The sequence below is a fragment of the Balaenoptera physalus genome (genome assembly GCF_965194825.1).
Source record: "Balaenoptera physalus genome assembly, chromosome: 9".
NCBI lineage: Eukaryota > Metazoa > Chordata > Mammalia > Artiodactyla > Balaenopteridae > Balaenoptera > Balaenoptera physalus.
The window spans coordinates 104,017,092-104,034,063 of NC_138888.1; positions in this window are offsets into that span (position 1 = coordinate 104,017,092).

Here is a 16,972-nt window from a genome sequence, read left to right on the forward strand (position 1 = left end):
AAAGGAGCAATAAATAAAATAAAGTTCAGAGGTAAAGTAGAAGAAAAAATAAAAAGGTAAAGTAGAAGATTATTTGTTGTGAACATCTCAACATGTAAATATATAGAATTATGAACAACATATTTCCTGGTTTATTGAGATTTTTATTGACTATAAAAGAAAAGGTTTTCAAGAGGAACTAATGACATTATAATTAATGAATTATAAATACAAAGTTTAATATATTGTGTTTTTGCTTTACAGGTACAGAAAATGCTATGTTGTTCTATGCTATCATATTATTTTATGATATTTTATCATGCACTGTAATTTGTAAGCATTAGCATGTACCAATAGAGACACATAACACAATATCATGCTTTCCTTTTTTGTCTGATGTTGGCCTCTTCTTTTTTAATGTGTAAGACTGTAATATTTTATTAGAAGATAGAACCTCCTAACAAACGTCATTAAATTGTTCAAAGGAATCGCCATAAAAAAGTTGCTATATTGGGACTTCCCTGGTGGTCCACTAGTTAAGACTTAGCCTTCGAATGCAGGGGGTGTGGGTTCGATCCCTCGTTGGGGAGCTAAGATCCCACATGCCTCGGGGCCAGAACCCAAAACATAAAACAGAAGCAATATTGTAACAAATTCAATAAAGACTTTAAAAATGGCCCATATATGAAAAAATAAAAAAATGTCGGTATATTAAACTCTGAAATATAGATACACACTTATTTAGAATGTTAAATAAACTTTCATTTTTTTTAAACTATATTAAATGTAATACCATCTTTAGCAATAAAAGTTGACATAATTTCTAACATTTAAATCTTTATGAATTGAATGTTAAATATTTAGGTTTGGGGGAACAAGAGTATATCTATTAGGAAAATGCGCCCAACATCAAATCCCAAACCTTAAAAGTAAGTAACACATTCTAGACATTTTACAGTAGAAAAGTACGTGAAAGAAATGTCAGATACTAAAGAAGAGAAATTTTTATGTTTTTTTGAAATTATCAAACAACATGGGATATAGGTATTATGAAAGATTTTTTGTTTTTTTCCCCAATGTTCTTAAAACTGAAGGAATCTGTGAATATGCTCATAAAGTCATTTAAAGTTACTCTCCAAAATTGTGGAAGTGTCACCTCAACCCTCATTACCTGCTTTATGTGTCAAATACATTTAAACTTACATATATATATACTAAACTCTGAAATAGTATAAATACAGTTTTATTTAAAATGCTAAATAAACTTTCATTTTGTTCTTTTTAAAAAATCATATATATATATATATATATATATATATATATATATATATATACATACACATAAATAAAATATTCTTATATTGACTTGCAGCTTGGAGTTTATGTTCCAACTCACATATTGACTCTTTGTGCTTTTCCACAGGGCAATATACAGTAAGACCCCTATGTATGAATGAGTTCCATTCTGAGAGCACGTTCATAAGTCCAATTTGTTGGTAAGTCCAAAAAAGTTAGCCTAGGTACACAACCTACATAATCATCTATATAGTACTGTACTGTAATAGGTTTATAACACTTTTCACACAAGTATATTATGTCTACTGAAATAAATATAGGTACTAGGGATCCAAAGAAATCATAAAGACCACACATAATATTGAACTCAATTTTAACAAATGTGGTCACAGTGAAGTAATTGGATTAAAAAATGACGTCTAATTTTTTATCTATCAATCCTATATCTATAATTATGTAATGTACATTCCTATTCAAAGCTCTTCAGAGTGAAATTATTTTGTGGGCTTGAAATATTATTTTTGAAAAAATATTTTATTCTAAGGTTGCATATTCTAAGAAGTTCTGCACTAGTACCAAAGAAATGGATGCTTCTATTTTTTACTAGTACTTTTACTATTAGTACTAGTACTATTAGTATAGTACTATATAGTACTAGTAATAGTACTAATACTATAGTACTATACTAATACTAATGCTAATAGTACTAATACTATAGTACTAATAGTACTAGTAATAGTACTAATACTATAGTACTGTACTATTACTAATAGTACTAATACCATAGTACTAATAGTACTAGTACTATTTTACTAGTATTTACTAGTACTATATAGTACTAGTAATAGTACTATATAGTACTAGTACTATTTTTTACTAGTATTTTCTACTAGTACTACTGCACTCTACTGCACTACTGCACTCTATTCAGTACTGTAAGGTGCACAAAAGCACAACCACTTGTAGAGGATTCATGCACGTGACAGTGTACGCCAGACACGTGAACTAACTTACGTGATTGGACGTGTGAACTCACTTTCACATCTTTGAAAGTTCGCAACTTGAAGTTTCATATATAGGGGACTTACTGTACTCAGCACACTTTTGATGCCCAGCACATGATCTACACTCTACTATTTACATATTAATGGGTCAACATCTAACTATTTTCATACCACATGACACTCTTATCATTTGAGTTTTCCTTGTGGAGAATATATATACAATACAATCTGAGAAATAGAAAACCAGAGTAAAAATCGTTTAGATTTTCCTACACAGATTTCCCATGATCTTACCTTTTTATTATCAGTGGCTCTTTTATGCAGCCAATAAAATAACTTTAGTGTATCCAGCTTTAATTCTAGAATACATTGCATTTCAAGTCATTAACTTTTTGTTATTTTGCAATAAATTTCTCAAAAAGTGTTAAATTCGCAGGTCACGGAACAAAAGTAGTTTTGCACTCAGTATCCGTGGTTCTTTCTGTATAGTGGTACACGTGTTGATTCATTCTGAAAATGAGAGCAGATTCTAACATAGGCACCCCATTGACATCTAATCAGGCAGCTCATCCTCTTTCATACCCAGTGGTGAATAAGGCATGAAGTGAAATATTCAACATCCTCAGATTCTTTAACACATCAAGACATGATTTTCCTCTGAGGTTAATTTTCTGATCAATAAGAAAATATGAATTAACTGAAAAGATAAATGAAATATTAACTTTTCAGTTATTGTAATGCCTACATTTCTTGAATATAAATTTTGCCCATAGGTATTTTTGATATTATTTTTGAATGAATGAACAAATTAATGACTAACAGACCACTGAACATAGGTGGTCAAAATAATTCTCATGCCCATAAAAATTTAATTTTTAAACTTATTTTTATTTATATAAAATTGATTATGATACAAATTATTATTTATTATAATTATTAATCAATTATTATATATACAATTACTATGATATGTAATGCAAAGTTGAAGTTTTATATATTCCCAAGAGAGAGACTTCAAACAGGTTTTGTTTGAGTGTGACATCCTTATTTCATCTACTTTTTCTAGCTACATGGGGAATAATTATTATGGAGTGTATGTTAAGAGGGTTATTTTTGAGTTATTTGGAAATACCAATTCACCCTATATCTGTTTAAAATATATGAACATTCAAAAAACTTGGAATAAGAAATAAAATTTTAACACATTTTCAATAATTACTTAGTGTATACTTTCACCTGATTCAAAGTAAAATAATTAAAATCATGAATTGAGTCTAATAATCTTTATGACATTTTGATGTTTAAAAGATTGCTTCAATTAATTTAAAGTAAGAAAAAAACAGAAATTATCAATTAGAAAAGATATTTCATATATTCTTCAGAGCTAATGACTACAATGTTGTGAAAGGCTAGAAAAACTATAACATGACTATATTTCTACATATAAGTTGTTACAGATTGATTTTTCTAACTATGCCAAGCAGTGTGCTTTGAAAGGGAGTAATATTATTTCTAAAGTAAGACGGTCTGTCCAATATTTTTTCACTGATAATAATTAACCACAGGAGTTACAAACATAAAATACAAAAGACCAAAAAAAAAGTGTTATTTTTTAAATAAGAAGAGAAACTCATTATTGAAAATTTAATAAGTGAATAGACAGGCAAATATGATAAATTAATTAATTTAAAGTTTAGATAAAAGTGGCATAAAAAAGAAATATTTTATTCTTGATAACTTTTTTTTTTACTCTTTCTTTTATACATAAAAGATATCTGGATTGCAAAACAATAATTAAAATGATCTAAATTTTTTCCATGTGCTATGTCTAGTACTCATTTCTTCCATATTTTCTACACTTAAGGGTCATAATTTAAAGAATCTTTCCCTACAATAGTATATGTCAATTAGGTATATACTTAATTAAATAGATGATGTAGAGAAATTTCAAATAAGTAATATGAATAGATTGTGTCAATAGCAATATCCTGCTTTTGATATTATACTATGGCTTTGTAAATTATTACCATTAGGGAGAACTTGTTAAAGTATGTATGTGATCTCTGGTATATTTTATTACTTCATATTAACCTACAATTATCTCAATAAGAATTTCAACCTAAAAATCCATGTTTAGTATAATTTCATAGAATAATGCTTTAAACTTTCATTCTTTGATGCATCTAACTAAGGTGATGTAAGAAAATGCAACTATTACAACATGATTTCCATTGTATCATCCATGTTGTCTTACTCAGAAAGAAAGATAATTATACTGTTTACAGGAATGTTTTGAATAAAGATCAATGTAGGAGAAAATAATAGATTCCTAGAAATTTTCAGTGGAAAATATTCATCATTTAGAACAACTTCTTTTTGGCTATCTGATAATAGCCTTTTGCCTATAAACTATTTCACAATTCTGTAAATTGTAGATAATTTAGAACAATGCAAAGTAATAATTGCATTATAGACATGTAAATGATCCCTGGTCAGTAGAAGGACAACCTTTCCCATTGTGAAAAAGTTTCATGTCCATTAGCAAGTCCATTTTAATATCCCTGAGGTCTAAGTGTCTCATTTGTGTACAGATCTTCCTCGACTTATGATGCAGCTATGCCCCAATAAACGCATCATAAGCTGAAAACACTGTAAGTCGAAAATGTGTTTTATACACTTAACCAACCAAACATCATAGCTTCGCCCAGACTAACTTAAACATGCTCAGAACACTTAATTAGTCTAAAGTTGGGCAAAATCATCTAACACAAAGCCTATTTTATAGTGAAGCATTGAATATCTCATGTAATTTACTGAATACTGTAAAGAAAATGAAAAATACAATGGTTTTATGGGTATAGAATGGTTATAAGTGCATTGGTTGTTTACCCTGGTGTTCACGTGGCTGACCAGAAGCTGAAGTTGGCTGCCTCTGTCCACATCACTAGACAGTATCATACTACATATCACTAATCAGGGGAAGATCAAAATTCAAAGTTCGAAGTATGGTTTGTACTGAATGCATATTGCTTTCGTACCATCATAAAGTAAAAAAATCATAAGTCAAACCATTGTAAGTCAGTAATCATCTGTATTCTCCTTTGAACTGGTTATGGCATTATTAATAATAAGTTAAATAAAATTGTAACACATGTTTATTGTATCTGTATCACAGTAATAATTTAATATTTTTAATTTAAAAAATTATATAATAATCATCCAACAAGAAGCAATAAAAGGGTATAAGATAAATAAACAAGAATTCAATAAAGACTTTCATTTATCAAATATTTTAAATATTTCAACTATAGAATTTTACTTGAAATGATTGGGCTTAAAACCAGATATTGGATCAAGCACCCAGGATTTACAGGATCATAAAGCTTTCTATAGTATAATTGTATTAACCATAGAAAGATGTCACTGGATGATTTGGGAAGCTATAACCCCAGATTCAGGCAATCTTGTGATTTATAGCATCCAATCAGATGTCACTTGAATAAAATGTTGCAATCCTACCAGATAATAAGAAAATGGCTGGGAGGTTCCAGTTGAAAGGATTATAAAATATACATAAGTGTACAGAGGACTGAGTGGAATGATTTGAATATATCATTACAAAATATGAAAAAAATTAAATATCTTCAAAAGGTAAATAACTGCAAAACCAAAAAGAGCAAAACCAAAATTAAATTATTTATTAGTGAAGAAAACAATGACTTTAACGAATATAGCAAACGCCTTCTTCATGTTTGACAGTTTTTGACATAGTGGTCCTAAAAATGGGATCTGAGAGTTAAGACCCTGAAAAATATTATCCTAGGTGTTATCCTAAATGTCTACATCTTTCTATCACATATCAAAGCATATAGAGCAGATAGTAATATACTCAGTAAATGAGAAGATAATTGTTTTCCTGGGAGGTATTTTTTTTTAAGTTAAGGAGTTTTTGAATTTACTATATAGATATTAATGTTAAAGAAACCTGTAATTTAGTATTTTGAGAAGAAAAATATTTTGTGCATATTTAGTTTGTACTAAAATTTATAATATTGCCTTATTAGAGTAATAAACTATCCTGTCATACAAATTTAAAATAAATTCTTATGTAATAGATTTAAAATTTTAAGTTGTTTCCTTACTATTATCATACACACTATTGGAATATATAGTAAATCTTGAGTCATCAAATTCATTTTATTTATGTTAAATTTATTAGATTTACAAAATTTTTCAGTATTTTGGAAGATTTTATCTCCAAGACAAATATCTGAGTTCTTAAAAAGGAAGTCAAATACTTTATAAGTGTAAGTCAAAGTTTAGGGAAAATTAGTTAAATTATAAACACCCCAATTAAAGATGATTATTAAAATTTTTCTATGTTTTTACATAGCTAACTAGATTTTTAAACTAAAAAGAAAATCTTAAGAAAGAAATATGCTTTGGGATTTGTAATTTTAATGCACTAAATTTTGAAATATTAATTTTAAAACCATCATAAAATTAACGATTTTTTTCTGTGAACAAAAGGCACCATGGAGGACACTAAGAAGTACACCACTGACAATGAATAGTGTTACAAATGATGTTCTAAAGACAAACTAAAGAATCCTAAGTAAAGGTTAACAACTTATTTGATTTTTTTTCCACTTTAGCAAAGTTTGGGAAATTTATAATTGTATATGTTATAAACTTTTAATTCTATGTAGCAAAATTACATAATTTGATTAGTTGACATTAGAATATCTCTAGATGCTTTATTTTATTATGTAAACTTTAACTGGACTCACAATCCTTCATCTTGTTTTCCTTGTTGTAAGTCTTACATGTTTCCAGTTTCTACCTGTAGGATTATGGCACTCAATATGACATTCTATATAACATTCCAGAGTTAAAATTCTCCTCCCAGAAATTTATCTTTATGAGCTTTCATGATGTGAGATTTTTTATGCTACTGAACCTTCATGTAGTGGCTTATAATAATGCCGTTATACCTTTCTATGTGTAGTCTAGCATATTTTGAAGAATTTTTAAAAAATAAGATATAGCTATAAGTATGATCTGACATCATACCACAGTTTGTTGTCAAAATATTTTTTTCCAGTTTGGACCATTTGAAATATTTTAAATATCTGAGTATATTTACATACTGGCAGATTTTGAGAATCACAAAATGAAAGGAAAAACTTCTGTGGTAGTTATTTGTGTGAACAAAGTAGGTTTCAATAATTTTTTTATTAACCTCCAAAGTGTAGTGTCTGCACCCAAGCTTTGTAAGATGATATGACCTAGAAAAAAATGTTAGAAGTTATATTGGTAAGTAACTTTAACTGAGTATTAAAAAGTAAATTGTTACTAAAATTAAACATGGAACAGAAAGAATACACACACACACACACACACACACACACACACACATAGGAAATGCAAATAAAATAATTTGGAAAGAGATAACGTAATATCAGCAAAAAGGTGGAGTCAGTAGTTCCCAATGCTCATCCCTCCACAGAAACATTGACATACAAGCAGAAACTGTCAAAACCAACTTTGCCCCAACTCTGAAAAGAGGCAAAATTTTGCAAAAACCAAGCAAAAAAAGCTGAACAGAGAAAAAGACAACTTAAAAATTGTGGGGAAGCATTGTGGCATTTTAACTTACTCTTCTCCAGCACCCCCCCCGCCCCAGCTCAGCAGCATTCTTGATGATGGCAGCCACTTTCTCAGTGTGGAACCATGGACCTTAGTTCTGAAGGTAGCCGAGACTACCTTATTCACAAAGAATTGTGTTTGATCTTTCTAACTTGGTTAATTTCTTTATTCTGTTTTATTTTATTTTTACTAAATGCCCATGAAAAGCTATGTCTCCCATAGTCATCTGAAGTAATCCATGGACAATGTCAAGAACTACAGGACAATTCTTAGAGCATCTTGGATATGAGGAAAGAAAGGTTCATTTCTGATATTCAAGTTCTACGATAGAACACCAAGCTGTAACAAAAGTGAATTTACTATTGCTGATACAAATACAAAAAATAGTTTCTCATCTTACTTTATTCCCATCAGTGAAATAAAGTAGTGAATCAAAGGAAACTAAGCTCCTGCTTCCACTGTAACAAACTTGGGCAAAAAATAGGTCCCTCCAGTGAGGTAAGCACTCTAGGAATTGGGGTTGAGCTATATTTGCCTCAAGAATATTGAGCTCAAGCTATACATTTATTAATTTATTCTCTCCCCATCAGCATAAAGTTAGCAATGGCATCGTTGATTATACTTCTCAGGTAAGTCACAATGCAATATAATGCGTTTTACTTTAGTTCAACAAATAGATCCTGTAATACTTGTAAAGTTTCTACTAATCAAGTTTCTCCAAAATTGCTCCAATTTGCTGCTTAATGCTATAAAAGAACATGGTGGACCTTCCTATTAAATCTGCCTCGAATAAAATAAGACCATTAGGATTGAGTGTAATAACTGTCAAATAATTTTTCCCTATGAAATTTATAGGAAATGTTAAAAACTCCTCTCCCTTCTTGAAAGCCAAATCAAATATTAAGAATTCCATACAAAAAATAAACCATAATATATGTAAAATAAGAAATATGTCTCACAAGCAATGTGCTGATATAATTAGTGTGTTAGATTGTTTTGAATCCATAAATTAAAAAGCAGCAGAATAACACGGGTATCTATATCACCAAAAAATTAAATTTCTATCTTATTACCTTATTTTAAAATGTAAAATATCCTGACCCAAGAGGAGCGTGCTTCTCTTGAGATTTTGTAATCCTCGAATGCAACTTTTTGAGAGGTTATCCTGTTTCTTTCACGACCCACTGAATCCCAACATGCTACTTTGATTTTATCCTTGTAAACAAGTGAATGTATAAGAAACCAACTGTCCATCAAGCCATTTAAAAGGAATCCTAAACATAACATCTGTTACTGCCCACATTGTTCCTGAAGGATATTCTCAGGACCATAGCCATACATTGTTTTGGGACAAGTAGTTGAGGGTTAAAGAGAAATGTGATGTCTATCTCTATTTCTTCTTTTGTCCAACATACTTAACATGTGGCTTGCATTTTTCTTTATAGACTGAATTAATAGCCTTTAATCGATTCTTCTATCTGAGTGGGCTATGGAGAACTGAGTTAAGATAATTTTCCTCCTCCTTACTCTTCTACCTAACTCCCATGCTGGTAGTGGTAGGGGGTTTTTTGGAACATGTATTCAAATAAGCATTTGGAATCAAACACAAGCCTTGTCGTGACAAGATACATTCTTACTTCATTTCAAACTGCCTAGGCTATCAAAACAAAAACTTTTTCTTTCATGATGGAGAATTTTTTTATGTCACAATTAAGATCAGTAGGAATTATCTATCTAAGGATAAAGGGGGAGAAGTAGTCTTTTATTATAGTCTCATTTTTCTCTCAAACGTACGTTTTTAATTTTCTCTAAATTGTAAAAAAAAAAAAAAAAAAACCCAAAATGAAACATATAGATTCCTTTCGAAATAATACTGTAATCATATATTCATTGGCTTTGGCATGAGCCAAAATTAGTTAAATAGCATAATTCAAGTATCATTCAGAAAAACATAATCTGTAAAGAAAAACAAAAGGGAAATTATCTAGAAAAAAAGAGATGACAAACGACAGCAGGATAACCAAATTCCTCTAGTCTTGAATTTTCCTTAAATAGACAGCTCTGTAAAAGCATTTCCTTATCTGGAAATTGAATTGGTTTACTTTGATTATTTTTAGTAGGGATTGCTATTGAAAATTTTTTTCAAGGAATTATTTATTATGCAAAATATTGGAAAGGCAAATTAATACATTCTTTCTTATAATACTCTAGTATTATAATGTTATAGTTCAAAGTACTTATTTACCAATATGGGTATAGCTATGAAAAGTTACCTGAATGATAGTCTTTGACGTTTATACTCAGAAGGAACATGCAGAATAGCTGTAGATTTTTATTTTATATAAATATATCTCCTCTACACGTGTGGCCAATGTGGTGGAGTAGGAAGACCCTGAGCTCACCTCCTCCCAAGGACACCACAATTACAACTATTAACAGAGCAACTATTTGTGAAACAATCTGAAAACTAGCAGAAAAGATTTTCCATGACTAAAGATATATAAAAGTAACCACAATGAGGTGGGTAGGAGGGGCAGAGATGAAGTACAGTCAACATCTACACTCCTGAGTAGATGACACAAAATGGGAGGGAGGAGTCAAAGCCTCCCATTAGGCTCCTCAGGCCAGGGGTCCTGCAGTGGGAAGCCAAGTCCCCAGAATTCTAGCATTAAAGGCCAGTGAGGTTTGCATATGGGAGAACCAGAGGGCTGTAGGAAACAGAGACTTTGTTATTTTTTTTAACATCTTGGTGTGTTAGTTTCTGCTGTATAACAAAGTGAATCAGCTACACATATACATATATCCCCATATCCTCTCCCTCTTGAGTCTTCCTCCCACCCTCCCTATCCCACCCCTCTAGGTGGTCACAAAGCACCTAGTTGATCTCCCTGTGCTATGCGGCTGCTTCCCACTAGCTATCTATTTTACATGTGGTAGAGTATATATGTCAATGCTACTCTGTCACTTCGTCCCAGCTTACCCTTGTCTGCGTCTTTATTCCTGTCCTTCCCTTAGGTTCATCAGAACCTTTTTTTTTTTTTTTTTTTTTTTTTTTAGATTCCATATATATGTGTTAACATACAGTATTTGTTGTTCTCTTTCTGACTTACTTCATCCTGTATGACAGACTCTAGGTCCATCTAAATCACTACAAATAACTCAATTTCATTTCTTTTTATGGCTGAGTAATATTCCATTGTATATATGTGCCACATCTTCTTTATCCATTCATCTGTCGATGGACACTTAGGCTGTTTCCATGTCCTGGCTATGGAAAATACTACTGCAGTGAACATTGTGGTATGTGTCTCTTTTTGAGTTATGGTTTTCTCAGGGTATATGTCCAGTAGTGGGATTGCTGGGTCATATGGTAGTTCTATTTTTAGTATTTTAAGGAACCTCCATACTGTTGTCCATATTGGCTGTATTAATTTACATTCCCCCCAACAGTGCAAGAGGGTTCCCTTTTCTCCACACCCTCTCCAGCATTTATTCTTTGTAGATTTTTTGTTGATGGCTATTGTGACCAGTGTGAGGTGATACCTCATTGTGGTTTTGATTTGCATTTCTCTAATGATTAGTGACGTTGAGCATAATTTCATGCATTTGTTGGCAATCTGTATGTCTTCTTTGGAGAAATGTCTATTTAGGTCTTCCAGAAAACTCCAGGCCAATATCACTGACAAACATAGATGCAAAAATTCTCAACAAAATACTAGCAAACAGAATCCAACAGCACATTATAAGGATCATACACCATGATCAAGTGGGGTTTATCCCAGGAATGCAAGGATTCTTCAATATATGCAAATCAATGTGGTACACCTCATTAACAAACTGAACGATAAAAACCATATGATCATCTCAATAGATGCAGAAAAAGCTTTCAACAAAATTCAACACCTATTTATGATTAAAAACCCTCCAGAAAGTAGGCATAGAGGGAACCTACCTCAACATAATAAAGGCCATATATGACACTTTGCCCTTAAAATGCAAAATCTCACACTCTCTGAGTCCCAGTGCAGAGTCAGTAGACTGAAAGGGACCTGGGGAGACACACATGCTGATTTTGGTGAGCCTCCCCGAGAGGCAAGAGGCAACTCTGACCCTACTGGGGATATACAGGTTGGAGGCAACCATCTTAGGGAGTTGTTACCATGAGGACGATGGAGAGGCAAGTGATAGCTTGAGTCCTGCCCTCTAGCATATTATCTTAGGGGTTTGCTAACTCAGCAGGAGGCTGGCATCTGCCCTAATTCCTTCCAGGCCATACAGTCAGCAGTACTGGGACCCAACCCTGCCACCCATGGGCCAGCACCAGCTCTGGAATATTCCAGGTCACATAGTGGTTATGCCAAGTCATGGACCCACCCACCAGCAGGCCAGAATTCAAAGCACGACTCACAGCCTGGAGCCAACCAGACCAAGGGCTATCCTCACCCATCACCACATGCACAAGAGTCAGCCTCTCCACAGCAGAAAGGCTCATGCAGGCAATTTGGGGGCACACTTAAAGCACAAAGCTCTAGAGCCCAGAGGGGAGTGTGTTGCTTGGCCGCATAATATCTCTTATATAAGGATACTTCTCCAATATTGGGAAACATAACTGACCTGCCTAATATATAAAACAAATACACATGATTCAGCAAAATGAGGAGACAGAGGAATGGGTTCCAAATGAAGGGGGAAGGAACAGCTTATGTAACTTCTGAAAAAGAAATAAACAAACTGGAGATAAGCAATCTACCTGATAAAGGGTTCAAGATAATGATCATAAAGATGTCAACGACCTCAGGAGAAGAATGGATGAACACAGGGAAAAGTTTAATAAAGAAATAGAATATATGAAGAGAAACAAACAGAGCTTAAGAGCACAATAACTAAAACTTTTAAAATATACAGTAGATGGAATCAAAACAGATTAGCTGATATATAGAGGAATAAATTAGAAAATTGGAAAACAGAGTAGTGAAAATCTCCCAAGCTGAAAAGAGAAAAAAACAATAAGAAGAGTTTAACAGACTTATGGGACAATATCATGCACATTCTAACATTCACATTATAGGGATCTGGAGAAGGAAAAGAGAGAGAGAAAGGGACAGAGAATTTATTTGAAACACTAATAACTCAAAACTTTCCTAAACTGGTAAAGGAAACAGACTTACCTAACCTGGTAGAGGAAACAGAGAGTCCCTGTTAAAATGTATACAAACAGGTCCACGACAAGATACACTGTGATTAAAATGGTGAAAGTTGAAGATCATGTGAGAATCTGAAAGCAGCAAGGGAAAAGCAATTTGTTCTGTATAGGGAAATCCCATATGGCTGTCAGCTGAACTTTAAGCGGAAACTCTGCAGGCCAGAAGCAAGTGGCAAGATATATTTCAAGTGATGAAAAGAAAAAAAAAAAACCTACAATCAAGAATACTCTACCTGGAAAGTCTATCATCAGATTTGAAGGACAGGTAAAAAGTTTCATAAGCAGGCAAGAACTATGAAAGTTCAGCACCACTAAACTGATTATACAAGAACTGTTAAAAGGTCTTCTCTAAGCAGAAAAGAAAAGAGCAAAATTAGAAATATAAAAACTACAAGAGGAATAATCTATCTGGTAAAGGCAAACACATAGTAAACATAGATCAATCACATATAAAGCTAGTAGGAAAGATAAAAGACAAAAGTGGTAAAAGTAATTAATTCCACATTAAGTAGTCAAGGGACACACAAAATAAAAGGATGTAACATATGTCAAAAATATTAAACATAAAGGGAGGAAGTAAAAATGCAGGGTTCCTGGAAGGCATTCAAATTTCAGAGACCAACAACTTAAAATAATTATGTATATAAAATATAAATATAAATATATATATATATACGTGTGTGTTTATATATATATATATATATACACACATTCTACCAAAAGGCTGTCAGCTGAATTTTAAACAGAAACTTTCCATAAGATATACAAAAAGCAGAGTTATTATAAGTATTATATACATAATGTAATACATATCATAAATTATATATAATATATAATTATATAAAAGGTAAATATGTGGATAATATGTACATTATGTATATAATATATATTAAAAAACATATTATATGTAATATATTATATACAATATATAATATATTATATGTAATATATTACATATAACATATATATTCTTTATTATATAGAAATTATATATGTATATTGTTCGTATAAAATATTACATATATTATATATTATATACATATATATTATAAATATATTATATAATACACACAAAATATAATATGTATATTATTATAAACATAGTATACAAAATACATATAAATGATGTAATATATATAATAAAATGCATATTTTATTATATAACATAATGTGATATATTATCATATATTATGATTAATATTCATATATTATATAATATATAATTATATATTATATATAATATATAATGTATTCTATAAATTATATATATTTATATGTAATAAGAAATGTCTTAATTATATTATAATATATTCATTATATTACATAAAATATATAATTATATATTAATATATAATATATTAATTATATTACTACAATTAATATATTCACTAAACATATAATTAATATAGTATATTATATCTGAAAAATATTTTCATAATATATTTAAAATAATATATTATAAAAAATATAATATATATGATGTATTACAGATATATAACCAAATATAGTAAAATTTTATTTAATACATAATATATAATACTACAATAGATTAATAGTACTCATTATAATATAATATTACAATATAAATACAATAATTACAATATTAGAGTTATTATAAAAAGGTATAATAGTACAATATTAATAATATAAATACTTATATACTTATAATATAATATATTATATTAAATTAAATTATATTATATATTTATATAATATTTATATTTTCTTACATGTTATATTATAAATTTCATATTTGTAGTTTATATAATAATATAACATATACCATATATAATAATATATACTAAATTAATACAAATATAAAATATAATGTAATTATATTATATAATTTAATAATGTAACTATATGAATGTATAAATATATATTATATATTTATACATAAATATATAAATATAGCATATAAATATTTAAATAATATATAAGGCTGTCAGATGACTTTTAAGCAGAAATTCTGCTTAATATATATAATAATGTGTATAATATACACATTATAATACACAATACAATATATACAATATACATTAATGTATATATTGTATATAATATATAATAATATATATTAATGTACAATACAAGGTAAGATAATATAATATATTATACATACATAATATATGATTAATATATATTATTATTAATATAATAATATTAATAGTGATCCTAATATAAAATTGTTATAATAATATATTTTATTTTTAACATAAATAAATATAGTATTAGAGTATAATATATAGAATATTGTTTATATTACTTTCATTCATATCTATTTCTGATACTTATATATTTATATTTATGGTATATAGATATACATTAATACATATTGTATATTATTATCTATTAATATATATTACATATAATCTATAATATTATTATAAATATATATAAATAAAAACATAATTATAATATATAATTTATAATATAATGTAGTATATACCTTAATATATTAAAATATAAAATGTATAATATATAATATATATTGTAGAATTATACTTATATACATTATAAAATTATACAATTATACAATTTTATCTACATTATAATATGTAATATATATTAAAATATAAAGTGTATAATATATAATATATATTGTACAATTATACTTATATACATTAAAAAATTATACAATTATACAATTATATCTACATTATAATATGTAATATATAATATATTATATTATGTTTATATTATATGTTATATACATAATATTATTATATGTGATATATATTATTATATTTTTATATATTATCTATTATATATATCATAATGTGATATAATATTATATATTATAATATACAAATAATATAATTTATGTATATATAATAGATTATATAATATAATGTATGTTGTATTGCATTATAATATATTATGTATTTTATATATTATATATAATATATATGTAGTTTATATTATTATATTATAATTTTATTTTATTATCATCTATTATATATAATGTAGGCTAATACAATAATAATACATGATAATACTATGTATTATATTATAATATATATAATATAATGTATATTTTATTTATTTATATTTATGTATTTGTATATTTATGTTTATACTTGTATATATATTTTCTTATATAATATATAACAGTATACATTATACATATTTTAATATTTATTAAAAGTTATTATGAATTATATATTATTTGTTACATATATTAGTCATATATTATACATAATACATTATATATAATATATATAATAATATATGTATGATTTATATTTTACATTAGTAATATATGATACATAATATAAAATAGGTATTTATATAAAATATATGTTTCATTTATATATATTTATGTATATATATCATATATTATACATGCTAATTATAATATATATATATATATTTCTGTTTGTACCTCATGATAACCACAAACCAAAAACCTACTAGATTTACACTCAAACAGAGGAATTAATCCAAATATGACAATATAGATGGCCATCACTCACAAGGGAAGAATGTAAAGGAACAGCAAAGGAGACAAAAGAGCTACAAAAGCAAAAGGAAAACAAAAATGGCAATAAGTACCCACAATCGATAATTATTTTTTAATGTAAATACACAGAGTAGCTGAATGTATTAAGAAAAAAATAAGACCCATATATATGCAAGATACTCACTTCATGTCTCAATATACAGAGAGACTTTAAGTGAGGGGATAGAAAAATAGGTTTCCTTGCAAATGGAAACAAGAAGGCTGAGGTAGCAATAATTATAACAGGCAAAACATACTTTAAGACAAAGACCATAATAAGTTAAGAAGAATGCCATTACTAAATAATCAGGTAATCAAACCAGCAAGAAGATGTAACAA